This window comes from Bubalus kerabau, chromosome 8 (genome assembly GCF_029407905.1).
Source record: "Bubalus kerabau isolate K-KA32 ecotype Philippines breed swamp buffalo chromosome 8, PCC_UOA_SB_1v2, whole genome shotgun sequence".
In the NCBI taxonomy this organism is placed as follows: Eukaryota; Metazoa; Chordata; class Mammalia; order Artiodactyla; family Bovidae; genus Bubalus; species Bubalus kerabau.
The window spans coordinates 55619657-55636425 of record NC_073631.1 but is presented as its reverse complement, the minus strand read 5'-3'; the positions used below and the strand labels follow the sequence as shown (position 1 = coordinate 55636425).

Sequence of the window (16769 nt, the reverse complement as noted above, 5' to 3'; positions counted from 1 at the left end):
GTGAAGGAGAAGGAAGATTCACCTTGATGCTTCACCTATAATGCTTCCATCTGAAATGAGAAATTGTGGAGAAGATGGCACTTAATCAAAATAAAGAATAAAAGTGGAGGTAAACAATTAGAAGGAAAAATGATAACTTCAGTGTTAGACATAATGAAATCAGAGTGACTGTAAAGTGTCCAAGAGGAAGGCCTAGTTAATAGCTAGATCTGTGCACTTACAGAAACAGACTTGGTGGCCATCTCAGAATAAATCACTGAATCAGGGTTTTACTTAAAATCACACCAAACAAAGAGTTAGAGTTAAAAAGATAGAAGCCAGGTAAAGGACCCTGAGGAACGTGTAATGGGCAGGGAAGACTAGAGAAATCTCAAGAAAGTATAATGAAAATTAGGGTAGAATGATATAATAAAGCCAAAGTAGGATAGAATTTCAAGGAAAATAAGTGGTTAACAGTCAAATGCTACAGGGATGAGGGAACAGAAAGAGCAGGAGACGTTGCTATTTTACCACTGATCTTATTTAATAAAGGCATGTGAGATAGCACCTAAGTCCAGAACATTCACAAAACATTTCCATGAGAAAAAGTAGATCTTTTTTAGCAGTGCTGAAGAGAAGCACGTGAATGTATTTCAAACAATAACAGGATATTTCAAATTCTCAAAAAAAATGTATTAGGGTGTTCAACCAATGTAAACCAGACTTCAAAAAATTTTGCTTACAGTAGACAATAACCTCATTATGTTCTCCCATAAAATCCCACATGATAATGTGAAAATCAATCATTATTTCCATCCATATAGTGTTGTTTTTGTCTTGCCCAAACCTGGGAGCTAATTTCCAAGTAAATTTCCTAAAGGAACATAAGATAGATAAAAGGGGGCTTGCTTTTAAAAAGCAGCTCAAATAATGTTAATCAGATTCTCTTGCCTCTCCTCAAAGGTTTGTTTGGTGTTTTGTCTTTTTCTGTCTCTCATAAATTCTTAGAAGGGCTACTATTAGTGACAAGGTCAACTTTGCCTTACCACAAGTCACTAATGACTGAATTGGTAACTTGATACCTGAGAAGTCTTTTGCTGTCATACATCTATCACCAACTCTCAGAGGAGTAAGAGAATATGATGCCTTACTAGGACTTGGCCAAGTTAGGGGAGAGTTTCAATCTTATTGAATTCTATATTGCATAGGGGAAATGTGATTGTTTTGTAGCCTATAAATATATTGCCAGGCTGTGCAAGCAGTAAGACATCTCACTCTAGAAAGTCAAATGCTGCAATGTGTTACTTTCAAACTTCTCTCACTGGTCCCAGGAAAATATGTACAGATTTCAAATAAAGTTATTTAAAGTAGATTCTGGTATACAGACACCCACGTACTCCAAAGTTAAATTTTCCAGTTAGACTGTCTCCAGTCAATCTGACCACTTCAAAATGACAGGCAAGCCAGTCAAATAAGCAGTCATAGTGGGCCAAAAATCTGTCAGAATGGTTTGCTTAACTGGTGATTACTTTTTGACTGACTTGAGCAGTCAAGTTAATCAAAACAGTCAAACCAGCTTTCCCCTGTGAACACAGTCTTAGCTCTCCCTGTGTTAGTAGGTGTGCCCTGTTTGTATATTTGAAGAGTTTTATTAAGCTACATTGTTTAAGAGAAACAAGTCAAAAAAGTTGTGAGTAACCAGTTTGACAATCAGGGCTCTCCTCAGAGTTGGACCCCAACATCAGCACTGGGGAAGCAGGCTCATGGGGCCTGCTGAGGGCTCCAGAGGGTGGCAAGGGCAGGGGCAGACAAGGGAAAAGCACCATGGGAGCAGGAAGAAGCCATACGCCCAGCTCCTGACATTTCTTGATTAGAGGACTGAGATGTGTTCTGACAGGGGAATGGGCTGGTTGTGCCTTTTGAAATTAAATAAAAACACTTAGAAAGAATCCAAGGCAGGGTTTGGTGACATAGGTATCACTATTGACAGCAGTTTTTGATTCTTGGTGTAAGTAGTCATTTCTGTCAGATGAAAGATAGGCTTTAAGAATCTCCTAAAGAATCTGCCTACAATGCAGGAGACTCGGGTTCATTCCCTGGGCTGGGAAGATCTCCTGGAGAAGGGAATGGCAACCCACTTCAGTATTCTTTCCTGGAGAATTCCATGGGCAGAGGAGCCTAGAGAGCTATATAGTCCATGGGGTTGCAAAGGGTCAGACATGACTGAGCGACTAACATACACACACAAGAATCTCCTTAATTTAAAAATGAGGGTGAGGGTTATTTACTTTTTCATCTTGCACAAATGACAACCTTGAACTGCAGTCTGATGTCTCCAAAGCAGTGTTAGAGGAGCTGTTAGGTTTATAAGTTTTAGAATCAGCCTACCTAATTTCAAAACTGTGCTGATAAGTTGTATGCCTTAGAGGATCTACTCTTATCTGAACACTGGGCACAGTGTGTGTGCTGTGCTTAGTCACTCAGTTGTGTCCAACTCTTTGCAACCCCATGGACTGTAGCCCACCAGGCTTCTCTGCCCATGGGGATTTTCCAGGCAAAAATACTGGAGTGGGTTGCCATGTCCTCCTCCAGGGGATCTTCCCAACCCAGGGATCGAACCCAGGTCTCCTGCATTGCAGGCAGATTCTTTACCTTCTGAGCCACCAGGGAAGCTCAATTAATTTCCAGAATCATTCTGATTACTAAATGACTTAATGTGAGTAAAACCCTTTCAATGGGGGAAGGTAAGGAGAATTTGTTGTAGAGAAGCGTCTGATCAGAAGATGGTCCAGCTCAAGTTCACCATAACTGTGAAAGCATCTTATTCAAATAAAAGATTTTTATAAAGTCTAGACTTCTTTTAGTACTTTAATGGGCTTCCCAGTTAGTTCAGCTGGTAAAGAATCTATCTGCAATTCAGGAGACCCTGGTTCGATTCCTGGGTCAGGAAGATAATCTGGAGAAGGGATAGACTACCCACTTCAGTATTCTTGGGCTTCCCTTGTGGGCTCAGCTGGTAAAGAATGTGCCTGCAATGTGAGAGACCTGGGTTCAATCCCTGGGTTGGGAAGATCCCCTGGAGGAGGACATAGCAACCTACTCCAGTATTCTTATCTAGAGAATCCCCATGGATAGAAGAGCCTGGAGAGCTATAGTCCATGGGGTTGTAAAGAGTCAGACATGACTGAGTGACTAAGTACACAGCAGACTTCTTCTATTCTAGGGCTTTACTTTTTTAAAAGTCATTTCCCAATTAATAATTTTATCATTTAAAATCATTATAATTTCTAATAACAATGTTAATAAGTATATGGCTGCAGTCTCTAGGTGCCCATTCTATGTGGGCATTGAGCTGGGTGATTTACCTTAACTTTCTCACTTAATAATCCTGAAACACAATGTGGTGTATCAGGTTTACATAGGAAGAAATGGAATTTCAGTCAAATTACATGACCTCTCTGAGATCACACAGCTAGTTATGACAAAGCTGGCTTTCAAACCTAGTCATTTTGCTTTAAAATCTATGCTCATTCTAATAGACCATGTTTCTAAGAACCTACAGTATAATAAATATCTCATGAGTAATTACATATTTCTGGCTCTTCCAGAAAAGAAGAGTAGCTGATACTGTGGGTTTGGGACTTCCTAGAGAGAAACATTTGTCTCTTGGACCTCTGAAGAAAACCAGAAATCAAATCAGTCAATCCTGAATGAAGTCAACCCTGAATGTTCATTGGAAGTACTGATGCTGAAGCCGAAGCTCCAGTACTTTGGCCACCTGATGTGAAGAGCTGACTCATTGGAAAAGACACTGATCTTGGGTAAGGTTGAAGGCAAAAGGAGAAGAGGGCAGCAGAAGATGAGATGGTTAGACAGCATCACTGACTCAGTGGACATGAATTTGAGTAAACTCTGGGAAATGATGGAGGACAGGGAAGCCTGGTATGCTACAGTCCATGAGGTTGCAAAGAGTTGGACATGACTTAGCGCTGAACAACAACAATAGAGGAATCAGGATGATTGAACACTGACCTGGCATGTCCAGATCCCATGTTCCTCCAACTTTTTACACTGTTACTTTGAGTTCCAAAAAAAGAAAAAAAAAATTTAAAGCTGTCTGGAAGACAAAACACAGATTCCAAAAGAGTTAGAGCTAGAAAGGATTTTAAAGATTAAGTAAGAAAATAGGAGGTAGAAGATCTCATTAATTGAAGATGGCTCAAGAATCAATTAATTGCCTGAAAACTAAGCAAGTCTATGCAATCAAAACTATTTCATGGCATATTCTTGGGTAATTTTTCTGTCATTGATAGAAGTAGTAACCTCAGAGAATAATGTACAAAAAATCTAAACTCTGAAGGAACATGAATGAATGATATGTCTGGGGAAAGCCCAGCCTTTCAGCTAAAACTCAACATACAGATTGTAATCCAACATACAGGATTAACATCTCAGGAGACTTGCCCTGGGTCATTTCAACTCTCTGTGATGCCTTATTCTCTAGATGGAAATAAAAACAGTGAACTCTCTTAAATGTGCCCTATGGTCTGATTAAAGATTGAAAAGGTCTCTAAAAATCCACAGCACTCCCAGGGAAAAATGCTAAATATCATTATAGTTATTACACCAAATGCCATAATTTGGTCTCCTCAGATTCCCTTTTTATGTAGATTCCATCAAACTCTGACTTTTGACTTTTTGCCTCTCTGACCAAATCTCCAATGACAAAGCAAAGGGAAATGTTGAGGCAATTAGTGGGAAATGGAAGCAATTAATTCCCTTTTTTAGTGGAAACCTGGCCTATGTGAACCAGTTTAACCAAAAATAATCAATGACCTTTCTCTGACCAAACTGAAGCATATCTACGTGATATTTGTCACTGGTTATCCATCTATTGCTTCAACATTAATGAGTCTCTTCACTTTGCCCCTTTCTTTTATGAAATAGAGCCATCTATTCTGGTCCCTTGTTACCTCTACAACTGGTATTTTTGCAAATTTAATGCAGTCAAAGACCTCATTATCCATGTTTAAGCCTAGAAACTACTTCTTAAATAGCTGTGATTTCTGATTTCCCCCAATCCTTGTCCTTTGAACTGTTTCCCCTTCTCTGCTATAAAGATTGGATCTTGTTCAAAATGAGTAAAGTAGAACAACAAATATAAAGTTTAAATTTAAAAGTTCCCCAGAAAACACTATAGAATTTACTTAGGGAAGATCCCCTGGAGAAGGGAATGGCTACCCACTCCAGTAGTCTTGCCTGGAGAATCCCATGGACAAAGGAGCCTGGTGGACTACAGTCCATGGGGTTGCAAAGAGTCAGACATCACTGAGCAACTAACACACACAAAGCCCATAGAGAATTAGATTCAGGTTGCTGCCCCATCACTTACCCACTGATCACCTTGGGAAAGTCACCTATCCTTCAGAAGCCTCACTTTTCTCAGCAATGGAAAGAGTGGGACTTGCCTTAAGACCATATCAGGCTCAAATAAGGTGATAAAGTCTTTAGTATATGATGAAAGCTCAGTGGATTATAACTCTAGGGAAGAGAAGAGATGATTTCATGTACAATATCTGATTTTGATACTCACTAAAACTCCTACAATGACTGAACTCAAGCAGAAGTATTATAGTTAATATTCTACTGTCTTTCTTTTATCCCTCAGAAGAGGTCTTAATATTTGAGCTTATGCATTTACTTTATAAATTCTTTCCTTCTTCTAGCATATTATGGGATATTTTACTTGTTATTTTGTCCTTACTGTTTGTTTTGTCTTTGGACAAATATATCTTAAGTAATTGGTTAAAGGTTGTGTTATATATTTCACTGGGTATGTTCAGTGGAGCTGAATCTAAATGAATTTAGATACTACCTAGTGAAAGGTCTCCTTCTGAAACAAATAGAAATGAGAATGAACTGACAATATATTTTTGGAAAATACGGAAAAGTAGATATGACCTATGACAAAAAGCCAAGTTATGCAGAATTGCTTTTTTCTCTACTTTGTTTTGCTCTGAGAGCTCTGTCCTAAAGCAGAGTCCTCCAAGGCTGTTTTCGTAGGAGAGGATATATGAGATAGTAACCCCTGATTATGTTTTGTGCTCTATAAATCTGTCATAAATGTGAGATTACGGATCACATAGGGAGAAGCAGACAAGTCCTCTCTTTGGGTTGTGACCTAGATTTCCAATCTTAGAGCTCTCATGACCAATCTAAGTTTGATATCCCTGGAATAAATTTAGAACTACCCCTCAAGCATGGGAGATTTAAACTTTAACACCACCAGACCCCTCTTCCTTCATACTCAAGCTCAGCCTCAGCCCTTCATTCACTCTCCACGCTACGTGTTAATTCAATTTAAAACATTCAGTAAACACTCCCCCCTCCCAAACACACAGACTTATTCAAAGTCACATGGCAAGTTAGTAGCAAGCTAAAAATGCTGAACTTCTGACTTCCTATTTTACAGTGTGTTCTATCAGCTCTAAACCAAGCAACCACAAAGAAATCACTGAATCATTTGCAAATATTTGCTTGGCCCCCTATTTGGGAGCTAATTTGTGTGCAGTTTAAGCGGTTACTTCTACAGTGGAAAAGGACAGTTCATCACCTTTGATTTTCTTATGAAGTAAGTTCTATCATATTTTTAGCAAAGATCTTGTCTTCTGTTCTTGCCAGAGGTACAAACAATCACTTTACAAAGTATTACCTACATACTTGTCCTTGCTGGCTTAAAATACAGGAGGACTCTATAAACAAAATCTAAAACATGACTTTGGTCTTTTGTCCCACCAATCCGTGTTCCAAATGGCCAGAGATAACCTTGCTTAAAACACAATCAGATCAAGTTACTCTTGTTAAAATCATATAACCCTTAAAAGCATAGCTCTTATGATCTGCCCCTACCTTAATTCTCCAGCTCTTCTGTATGTTATTCCCCACAATGATTCCAAGCTCTAATCAAAGACCCCTGAATATGCCATGCTTTTCACATGTCTGCTCTGATGGAAAGAGCAAATCATCCATCATGTGAAAAGTACCTTACATACGTGCAGGACAATCAGAAGCTTTAGAAGAGGACAAGTGATTGACAAAATGGAGCAAAACATTTGAGAGAATGACTAGAGGATCAGATGTTTCTTAGCCTAAGACTAACTAAGGAGAAGGCTAAAAGTTCATCAGACCTTAAAATCTAATGGTAAAAATTCTACTGACAAAACTTCTGTTGCAGACCTCAGTAGTTCAGTTCAAATCTATTTGAATTTGCACAAGATCAAAGGTAGCAGAGAATGTCAAAATCCTAACTGCTGAGGAATTCCCTGCAAGCACTAGCTGAGAGCATTACCTGTCTATAGACAGATTTTCAAGACAAATAGGTAGTGCTGTAGATTTTTGGAGCGTATGGAAAGATGTTTGATAGAACCAGTTTTCACCAGCAGAGGTAAAAAGAGATACAGTCAAATGCCTGATTGAACAGATAACCCTGGCTCAAATTCTTACTTGGAAATACATCTAAGGAAGCTAAATATCTTTCGGAAATTAGTTGTTCATGTATGTATAAACTTCTGTATTAGAAACATGTTTGCAAAAGAAAGAATAAAGAAAGGGAGGAACAGAAGGATTCCTGGCTCAGTGGAAGAAGCTAGAGGTGAATTACAATTTGTTCCAGTACATTGGCTAAGGAGGAGTGTTTCAGGAAAGACAAGAAATGATTTGGAAATACTCTTCCATGGTAACTCTTAGGAATGAAGTAAGGAGACAAGGGAATTCGAATTAAAACTCAATCTCTTTCCCAGATTCATTCCCTTCAACTGCCTTTTTTAGTTCTATTTTTGAAACCCACATGTTCTTTCAAACTTAAAGTGATAAAAAGAAAAACAGCATCCTAATAGGTTTTAAGGTCATTAAGCTCAACCTCTTGCTGTATCCTAAGAACAATAACAAAATTAGAACCTAGGACTTACTTTTTTTAACCAATCTGTTCTTAAAACTGGTCATCTAAAGAAATTCTACAATCTATCGTACTATCTCACTTTTCAATAACACAGATTCCTCAATTTTCCTAATGTTTAGCAGATGTACTAAGTTGCTTCAGTCTTGTATGACTCTTTGTGACCCTATGGACTGTAGCCTGCCAGGCTCCTCTGTCCATGGGATTTTCCAGGCAAGAATACTGGAGCATATTGTCATATCCTCCTTCAGGGGATCTTCCCGACCCAGGGATCGAACCCACGTCTCTCATGTCTCCTGCATTGGCTGGCATGTTCTTTACCACTAGCTCCACCTACAATACATTCGCATACCGTTCTTATTTGCTGATAAGCAATGGGACAAGATTTCCATGCTCCAATAGATACAATTTAATGGAATTACTAAATTATCTATCATCAGCTAAGTTCTCACAAGCAAATGTCTGCCAATTTTGGTATATCTCCAAACACCTACACACTGATTTACAGATTCCTTAACAGGCTGGAAATTCATATCTAACCAAAATTAAGAATATTTTTGTACATTATTAATATTCATTTTTCTACAAAACTATTGTTAAAGTCGCCCTTCACAGGTTATGTTTTCAAAAACACTTGTGATTCTTACACTTCCTCATACATCTTTGGCTATCTATGCTTCACTGACTCTTCTTCCTGATCTTGGTAAATATAATCAATAAAACCTGAGCAACTATTTTGCATTATTCATTTCACTATTCACTTGTTTTGTTTTAGCCAACAGTGTAAATTTTGCAATCTGCTATTTGTAAACATCACTTCTGTGGATCTGCTATCACTCCATTGCTTAATCTAACATTTTTTTACTGTAAAGAATTAATCAGATTTGCCTCTGTGAAGAATCTGGCATGTTGAGTGAATTTCATTTTGTACATTTATTTTCAGAAAAATAAAATTGAATTTTATTTATACATTGATTAATAAAGAATCCATTATATTTCCACATTTATGTTTACTATTTTATTAGTATCCATAGCTATTCTTTAGAATCATATTTCATTAGTTTATTTGAAACTATTGTATAAGAATATTTTATTTCTTTCAGTTTCTCCTTTTCTTATTTCTCCTTTCTAACTATTCAAACCATTGTTTTAAAAATTATTTCCACTTTCAAAATTACTACAATTTCTGAAAATGTCACTAATGCTAGGATATTCTTGTCTGGAATATTCCATGGACTGAAGAGAAATTTCCATCAGATTTAAATATTTCATATTATTTTGGTTGTCTAAAACATAATAAATCCTTGTGTCACAGTCTTTAAAATTAAGCTGCTTTTGAATGAACTTTTTTCAGTTTGTCTCATTTTTGACATCAGCTGCAACTTCCAGTTCAACAAAATTACACATACATTGAAATATTCTACTCCTTCGTAATGAAACAGAAATCTTTTAAGAAAAGTAATGGTAATCAAACCAAAGACATATACAACATGAAAATTATCTCTATTCCATCTGGTTTATAGCTAAAAAAAAGTTTTTATTCTCAAGCTGGAGATTACAAAATTTGGCCTATTTAAGGTAGCTTCTACCAAAAAAGTAAAAGATTTAGTATTAATTCAAAATTTACTTCAAAGTGTAAAGCTAGACTCAGATTCACCTAAAATAGAAGTGAAGCAGAATTGTCTAAATAATCTTGATAATGAACTCCATATTCTGCTTCACTTTGTTTTGTTGACACAGCCTGAATAGGGAAGAATTGTGAAGTTTATTTTAAAGTCTCTTAACTTTAAATGAATTTCTAGTGAATAAGTTACTAAAAAGTTATCTAAAATGAATTAAAGATTATCTCAGGTTTATTTTCTTTTCAAAATGTCTATTCCCAATTAAACATTTTAAGATGTTACTAAAAGCATGGGTTATAATTCATATAAACAAATATATACAAAATATATGTCTATTTATGTGCATATATATACAAATATATATATAATCTTCCAGTCCCTACTACAACTCTGCTAATTATTACAATTAAAAACTATGACTAATAAAGTAATTGAAAACTATTATAATAAAAAGTTATTGCTTTGGGATATTTGACATCTCCTATATAAATTTTTCAGATTCAAATTTTCATAAAAAAACAGAATAACTTTGATGCTTGAAAAATAGCATATGCTAAAGTACTATCTGATATTATTTCTGCTCTGAAGAGTACTCATATTTTCTTACATTTAAAAGCCAATAAAATATATATTGCTAAAATGTAAACAGAAATTAACATTTACTCATAAAATAACATATAAGATGCAATAAAATGTCAAATCATGTTCCAATTTAGTAAATACTCTAGAATATTAAACTGAAAGAAGAAATTGCTTTGGTTATGAAATAAAACAGTGATTTCTACATCTTGATTAAAATAAGGCATTAATAGAGTTTTAGATATATTTTACCCAAATTACAGAAAATCACAGCTCAACTAGTATAACATCCTGATACCCAGTGATCATGCAAGATAAAACTATAATTATCAGTAAGCCACAAATATCAAAGTAAAGCAGATATTGATTAGACTCCTTTTTCACAGTTTAAAGTACAGAAAATTAACTTGTCAGTTTGGTTACCTACCAGCAATGATTGGATTCTATCAGTGTTATTACCTTTACAAACAGCAACAAATTATAATCACTCTTCCCATAATATAAGCACCATGCTAAAAGAGACAACCAAAGTAAACGGCCTAAGCATGAATAATGAATAATTTGGGCTGGTTGGAATCCACTTAGTTGAGGAAAGAGAAAAGAGAAGTGGCTCATTAGGGCATTTCCTGAACCTTGGTTGGAATTTCAGTTAAGGAAGAAGAAATGACACAGCAGTTTCACGCTGGGGACTTCCTTTCTTTATCTGAAATATGCTACCAACTTGAGAAACAGCACTCCAACAAAAGTACTCCCCAGTAATGTGGTCAGAATAAAAGCTCTGATTGATCCCATTGCCCATAATCAACATTTCTTTCCAGAATATGCACAAGCAGTAAATGGTTGTTATCAAAGTAGACTAAGATCCTATCTTTATTGCATCATATTAAGTCTCACATTTAATATTTCTTCAACAAACCAACCTGCACTGATTTCCAGTTTTTAAGAATTGCACTTTTGTTGAGAGTATTAATAGATTTTGAGTTTCTGCTTTAGGCCATCACTTTTCCCATATTTCATATAATCACATTTTCCTTACATATGATTTTGCCCTCAAATTCTAGGATAACTTTAATCTTGTACAGCAATATTTTATCTCCCTGTGTGGATGGAAGATATTTAATTCAGCTTACAAGATTTCTAATTTTTTATTATTATTATTATTATTAACATCCCAATGTGATCTATATTTTTAAGAGACATGAGTACCGGTTACTCACTCGCTGCCTTTTATAAAAGAAACATCTAAAGAAGTCTCATTTCCTTTATCAGTTACCTACATGAAAGTAAAAATCTAAAGATACATCTTTGTTCCTACACTACAATTCGTGCTATGAAACTTTGCATTTATTTTATAATAGTTACATCATTACATATAGTATAATTACTGAAGTTTCATGCAAAGATTACATTCAAATTCCTCCTACCCTTGTGTTTATAAAAATCATGCAATTAAATTGACATTTATGTTTGTCAAACAGTGAAGGCTATATAACAATGTCTCAACACTGTGTCTTCCATGAAGAACTGCAAAACTATTGAGTAAAAATTTTTAAAGTTCTCTCATCATCAATAATTTTTGAGCCATTTTACAATTTCTGATGGTGTTCTGATACATTTAAATCTCTTAAGGTGATGGGAAGGAGTAAATACTTATTTCAGAGTAAAATTAATTTTGGAAATTAAGAAACACTTTTAAGAAAGAGAAACACTGAGATTTTGACTTTAGATTGAAATATAGTTTAAAACACATTTGTGGGATTCATAAGTGCTGAAGCTTTATTACTATAAAGGCATACATTTTGGTTTTTGAAAAGTTAGAAACGTATGGATACACACCCCTGAAGCAAAAGCCACCAATGTGTTAATGGTGCTTATATGTTAATGGTGTTCCAGTGGAACACTTAAGATATTTAAAAAATTTTTGTTTACCTATAGCTTCTACACTTTATATAATAAATATATTTGTTACTTATATTAAAATATAGTTTTAATTTTAAAAATAATTTGTGCACCAAAATGTTTAGGGATAGTTTGCTACTTTGTATGATACTGTGATAGAATAAGAAATAAATATTTGGACTTCATTCATGGTTCCTGGTTCACGGTTCCTAACAGGGATGAGAGAAGCACCTTTTGTTAATCATGCTTCTAAGCTGCTAAGTCACTTCAGTCATGTCCGACTCTGTGCGACCCCATAGACGGCAGCCCACCAGGCTCCCCCGTCCCTGGGATTCTCCAGGCAAGAACATTGGAGGGAGTTGCCATTTCCTTCTCCAATGCATGAAAAGTGAAAATTGAAAGTGAAGTCGCTCAGTCGTGTCGGACTCTTCGCGACACCATGGACTGCAGCCTACCAGGCTCCTCCATCCATGGGATTTTCCAGGCAAGAATACTGGAGTGGGGTGCCATTGCCTTCTCCATGTTAATCATAAAAGCCCCTTTCAATCATACATGAATTTATGTTGAAGAGGTGATTTCATAGTCCCCAAAATAGCTTCTGCATGAGGACTGGGTTTCAGTGGAACCAACCACATGATTGTGCTTAGTTGCTCTATCATGTCCAACTCTTTGTGATCCCATGAACTGTAGCCAGATGCCTCTGTCAGTGGGGATTCTCCAGAATACTGGAATGGGTTGCCATGCCCTACTCCAGGGGATCTTTCCAACCCAGGGGTTGAATCCAGGTCTCCTGCATTGCAGGTGGATTCTTTACCCTCTGAGCCACCGGGGGAGCCCAACCACATGATTAGTCTTTCTAAATCACAGATTTGATCAGTTTATTCTCCTTAGTGGTAAACATCAGAAACTTCCTACTGCCCAAACGATTCCCATTCCTCTAGAATAGCATATAAAAGTCCTCACAACCAAATCTAAATCTGGATTTCAAGCTTCATCATAAACTTCCTTCCTTCCTTCTACTTGAAAGTAAAAGTGAAAGTCACTCTGTTGGACTCTTTGCAACCCCATGGACTATACAGTCCATGGAATGTTTCAGGCCAGAATACTGGAGTGGGTAGCCTTTTCCTTCTCCAGGGGATTTTCCAAACCCAGGGATCAAACCCAGGTCTCCTGCATTGCAGGCAGATTCTTTACCAGCTGAGCCAAAAGGAAAACCCAAGAATACTGGAATGGGTAGCCTATCCTTCTCCAGTGTCTCTTCCCAATCCAGGAATGGAACCAGGGTCTCCTGCATTGCAGGCGATTCTTTACCAGCTGAGCTACCAGGGAAGCCCTACTACTAAGAATTCTATGAATTTCTTCTACTTAGAATGTCCTAATGCAAGACTCTCCTTTTTTTCAAACTCTAGATTGTATCTGACCTCCGGTCTATAAGCGTCCTTTGAAACATTAGAGTTAAATGCTCTTGAGTGGGTGAAAAGATGGAACTTAACACATCTAAATATAATAAGTATTAAAGTCAGTATATTTTAATTCCAAATAAATTTATAAATTCAATATAATATCAATCAAAATTCTACTTATATTCTATTGGTATTTCTATTATTATTACTAAAAAAAAAGAAAAACATAGCCAAAATATTTTGAAAATAAAAAATAATGTGAAGAAGGACTTGACCAATGAGATACTGAACATACTGTAAAACTACACGAATTAAAACAGCTTGCTGCTAACATACAGTAGATAGAAAACTCAAACCTAAATTTTTAGAAATTTAGTATATATTGAAGATTGCATTTCACATCAGTAGGAAACATATTTCTCAATAAATATTTTAAGGGTAAACAGCTAACAGTGTATTGAAAGAGATAGAAGTAGAAGAGACCCATACTTCTACTACACCAAAAATTTAATTTCAAAATCTTAAAGATACAAATATAAAATTTTAAAAATCACCCTCCAAATTGTGACTATTTTGTAATCCATAGAGTAGAGAAAAATATCAAGAAATTCTAACATATTTGAGCACATAGAGATTAAAACCTCTCTTAATAAAGAAATATTTTTAATGACTAACAAAAAAAACCTGAAGAAATGATTTTTTCCATAGTTTTTAATCATATAATATGTAGATAATTGTTACACTGTATTATCAAGATTTGATTGTTTATCTTCTTACCTGAAAATATATTGCTGAACTGGATCATAACATTCTCTTCTTTGTATTAGTAATTCTTAGTTTCATGACACTAAAAATTATGTAAAACACTTAGACTTATTCCATGCAGGGAGAAAAAGACCTGGGATATTTAGACCCCTAAAGCCATTAGTCATTGGTTTTAAGCTGCCTCCATGGGAACATTCAATCCCAAGCATACCCTGCCCAAGTTACACCTTAGCAAAGTAGAATCTGTCATGCTGAGGGCAGCCTTCTGACAAACTTCCCTTGCAGATGGTTGGAAGACTGAGATGATAAGTAGTATATGAAAGTATAGACAGAACATGGACAGCATATGCTCTAAGTACTTAGAATTAGTCCTGTCACACAGTCCTGTAGACAGTATATGTTAGGTACTAAGAATATTGTGTTCTTCACAATAGCTTCTCCATCAAAATCAGTACTTTTTATATTTATTTATTAGTCACTAATAAGCTTCTACTGGCTGTCTACCTGGAGAAGGAAATGACAACCCACTCCAGTATTCTTGCCTGGAGAATCCCGTGGACAGAGGAACCTGTTGGGCTGCTGTCCATGGGGTCACACAGAGTCAGACACGACTGAAGCAACATAGCATGGATGCATGCATGCATTGGAGAAGGAAATGGCAACCCACTCCAGTATTCTTGCCTGGAGAATCCCAGGGACAGAGGAGCCTGGTGGGCTGCCATCTATGGGGTCGCACAGAGTCAGACACGACTGAAGCAACTTAGCAGCAGCAGCAGCAGACTGTCTACCATGTATCAGGCAGTATGCTACACAGACAAGCTGCTGTGATCCTTATCCTCAAGGAAACTAAAAATCAAATAGAATTTGGAAGATAAATTTTCCACTATTTAAATTAGTTAAAGGCAGAAAAACAGCAATATATGAAATAGCAAACAAAAATGATGTAAAGAATAAATGGGTTCTTTTCTTATACCTGATTTTGTGAAGGAACAGGATATCGAAATGAGAAATGCCACAAAAGTAGAGAATGCTTGGTTTCTAAAATCAAACATATTTGGGGGCACTAGGGTAACAATAAGTAATAGGTAATATCTAAAATAAATAATATTTAAGTTAAAAACATATAAATAGATCATAGAGGGAAAAAATTCTGTTTGCCACATGGCAGCTAATGTACTTTTTGGAAATGGACTCAGAAAATAGTTCTACAAGTAAGCAGAAAGCAGACAAGAAGTTAGCATACTAGCTCTTCAAAAAGGAAAAGGAAAAAGAAAAATGCATTCATTGTAACTTCAGCTTGCTTTCATAGAAGTCTCAAAGATAAAAGATTATTGGTTAAAAACTATTTTCAATGGCAACTGATTTTATTCATATACACCATTATGTTCACAAGTGTCTTATTTTCTTACCAACAAGTACCCTAGTTTAAGACAACTGTTAATTTTTGAAAAACTTCCAGCCTGATAAACCCTGAAGATATCTAACTTCTCCTTTAAAAAGCTAAATTCAAAGAAAAGATATAACTCTCCTAAGAAGTTTGGAGAAAAATTTCAGAATCAATATTACCATAGAAAATAAACGAACAAAATCAGATATGAGTATATAAACCTGGGATTTATATATCAAATGGCAACCCACTCCAGTGTTCTTGCCTGGAGAATCCCAGGGACGGGGGAGCCTGGTGGGCTGCCATTTATGGGGTCGCACAGCATCAGACACAACCGAAGCAACTTAGCAGCAGCAACCACAGCAGCATGAATAGAAAATTTCCTTTTACAGAGACTAATATTATCATTAAGCCATTTGCCAAATAATTCATATTGATTATTTGAAAGTCAGATTTCATTACCAGTTTGGAGAAGTGCATAAATTAGAAAGTGAATGGTCCCTGGTTTTATGTGATTACTCCAAACTTTGCCTTTATAGCACTTTAAGATAAACACTAAATATCAAATCTGATCTTAAAATCCAATATCATATAAGAATTACAGACTACCTAACATATAGGCATTCATCCCACTAAAATATAACACTGAAATGTATCTAGATTTCTATCGCTTCACTAGCACACTAGCAAGTGTAGTATATGTAAATTTTTAATATATCTTTTAAAACTGCATTTAAGTTTTATTCGATGAAGGTTATGATGTCCTTAGTAAGAAACACACCAGACACATGGGTTGTGAAACACTGTAAAATCAGTATAAATATACAACTGTAATAGTAGTGCTTTTTCAGTTCTAAAATGCTCTTCATCTACTTCAATGAACTTCAGAAACATTAACTCATCATTCCACAGTGTCAGCAGAAGTGCATGATTAACATTGCTCCATAAGAAATGGAGAATCAAATGCCTTTCACAAGTTTTTCTGTCCCCAACAATTCAGTTTTCAAGAATAAGGGGTCTCTACCAACTTTTAAGGCAGTAATATAATTTAATTCTTCTATGATGCCAAAGGCTTTAAGATTTCTCTAGAGCTTATATTTAATCTTGGCATACACTAGAGCATTAAACAAGAGCCAGTTCTTCTAAAAATTATGAAATAGGCAAAATTTGTCTTGAACATG

The 16769-nt window shown here is 35.9% G+C and overlaps 1 protein-coding gene across 1 annotated transcript in view; it reads right to left on the bottom strand.

Annotated features, from left to right (window-relative positions):
• Positions 1 to 10647, bottom strand: part of TFEC (transcription factor EC) — a 94957-nt gene extending 84310 nt beyond the window's left edge. Inside the window, exon 1 of the mRNA XM_055589470.1 lies at positions 10562 to 10647. The gene's annotated coding sequence lies outside the window, so the exon portion shown is untranslated. The remainder of the gene's footprint in view (positions 1 to 10561) is intronic.
• Between the last annotated feature and the right edge of the window lie 6122 nt (positions 10648 to 16769).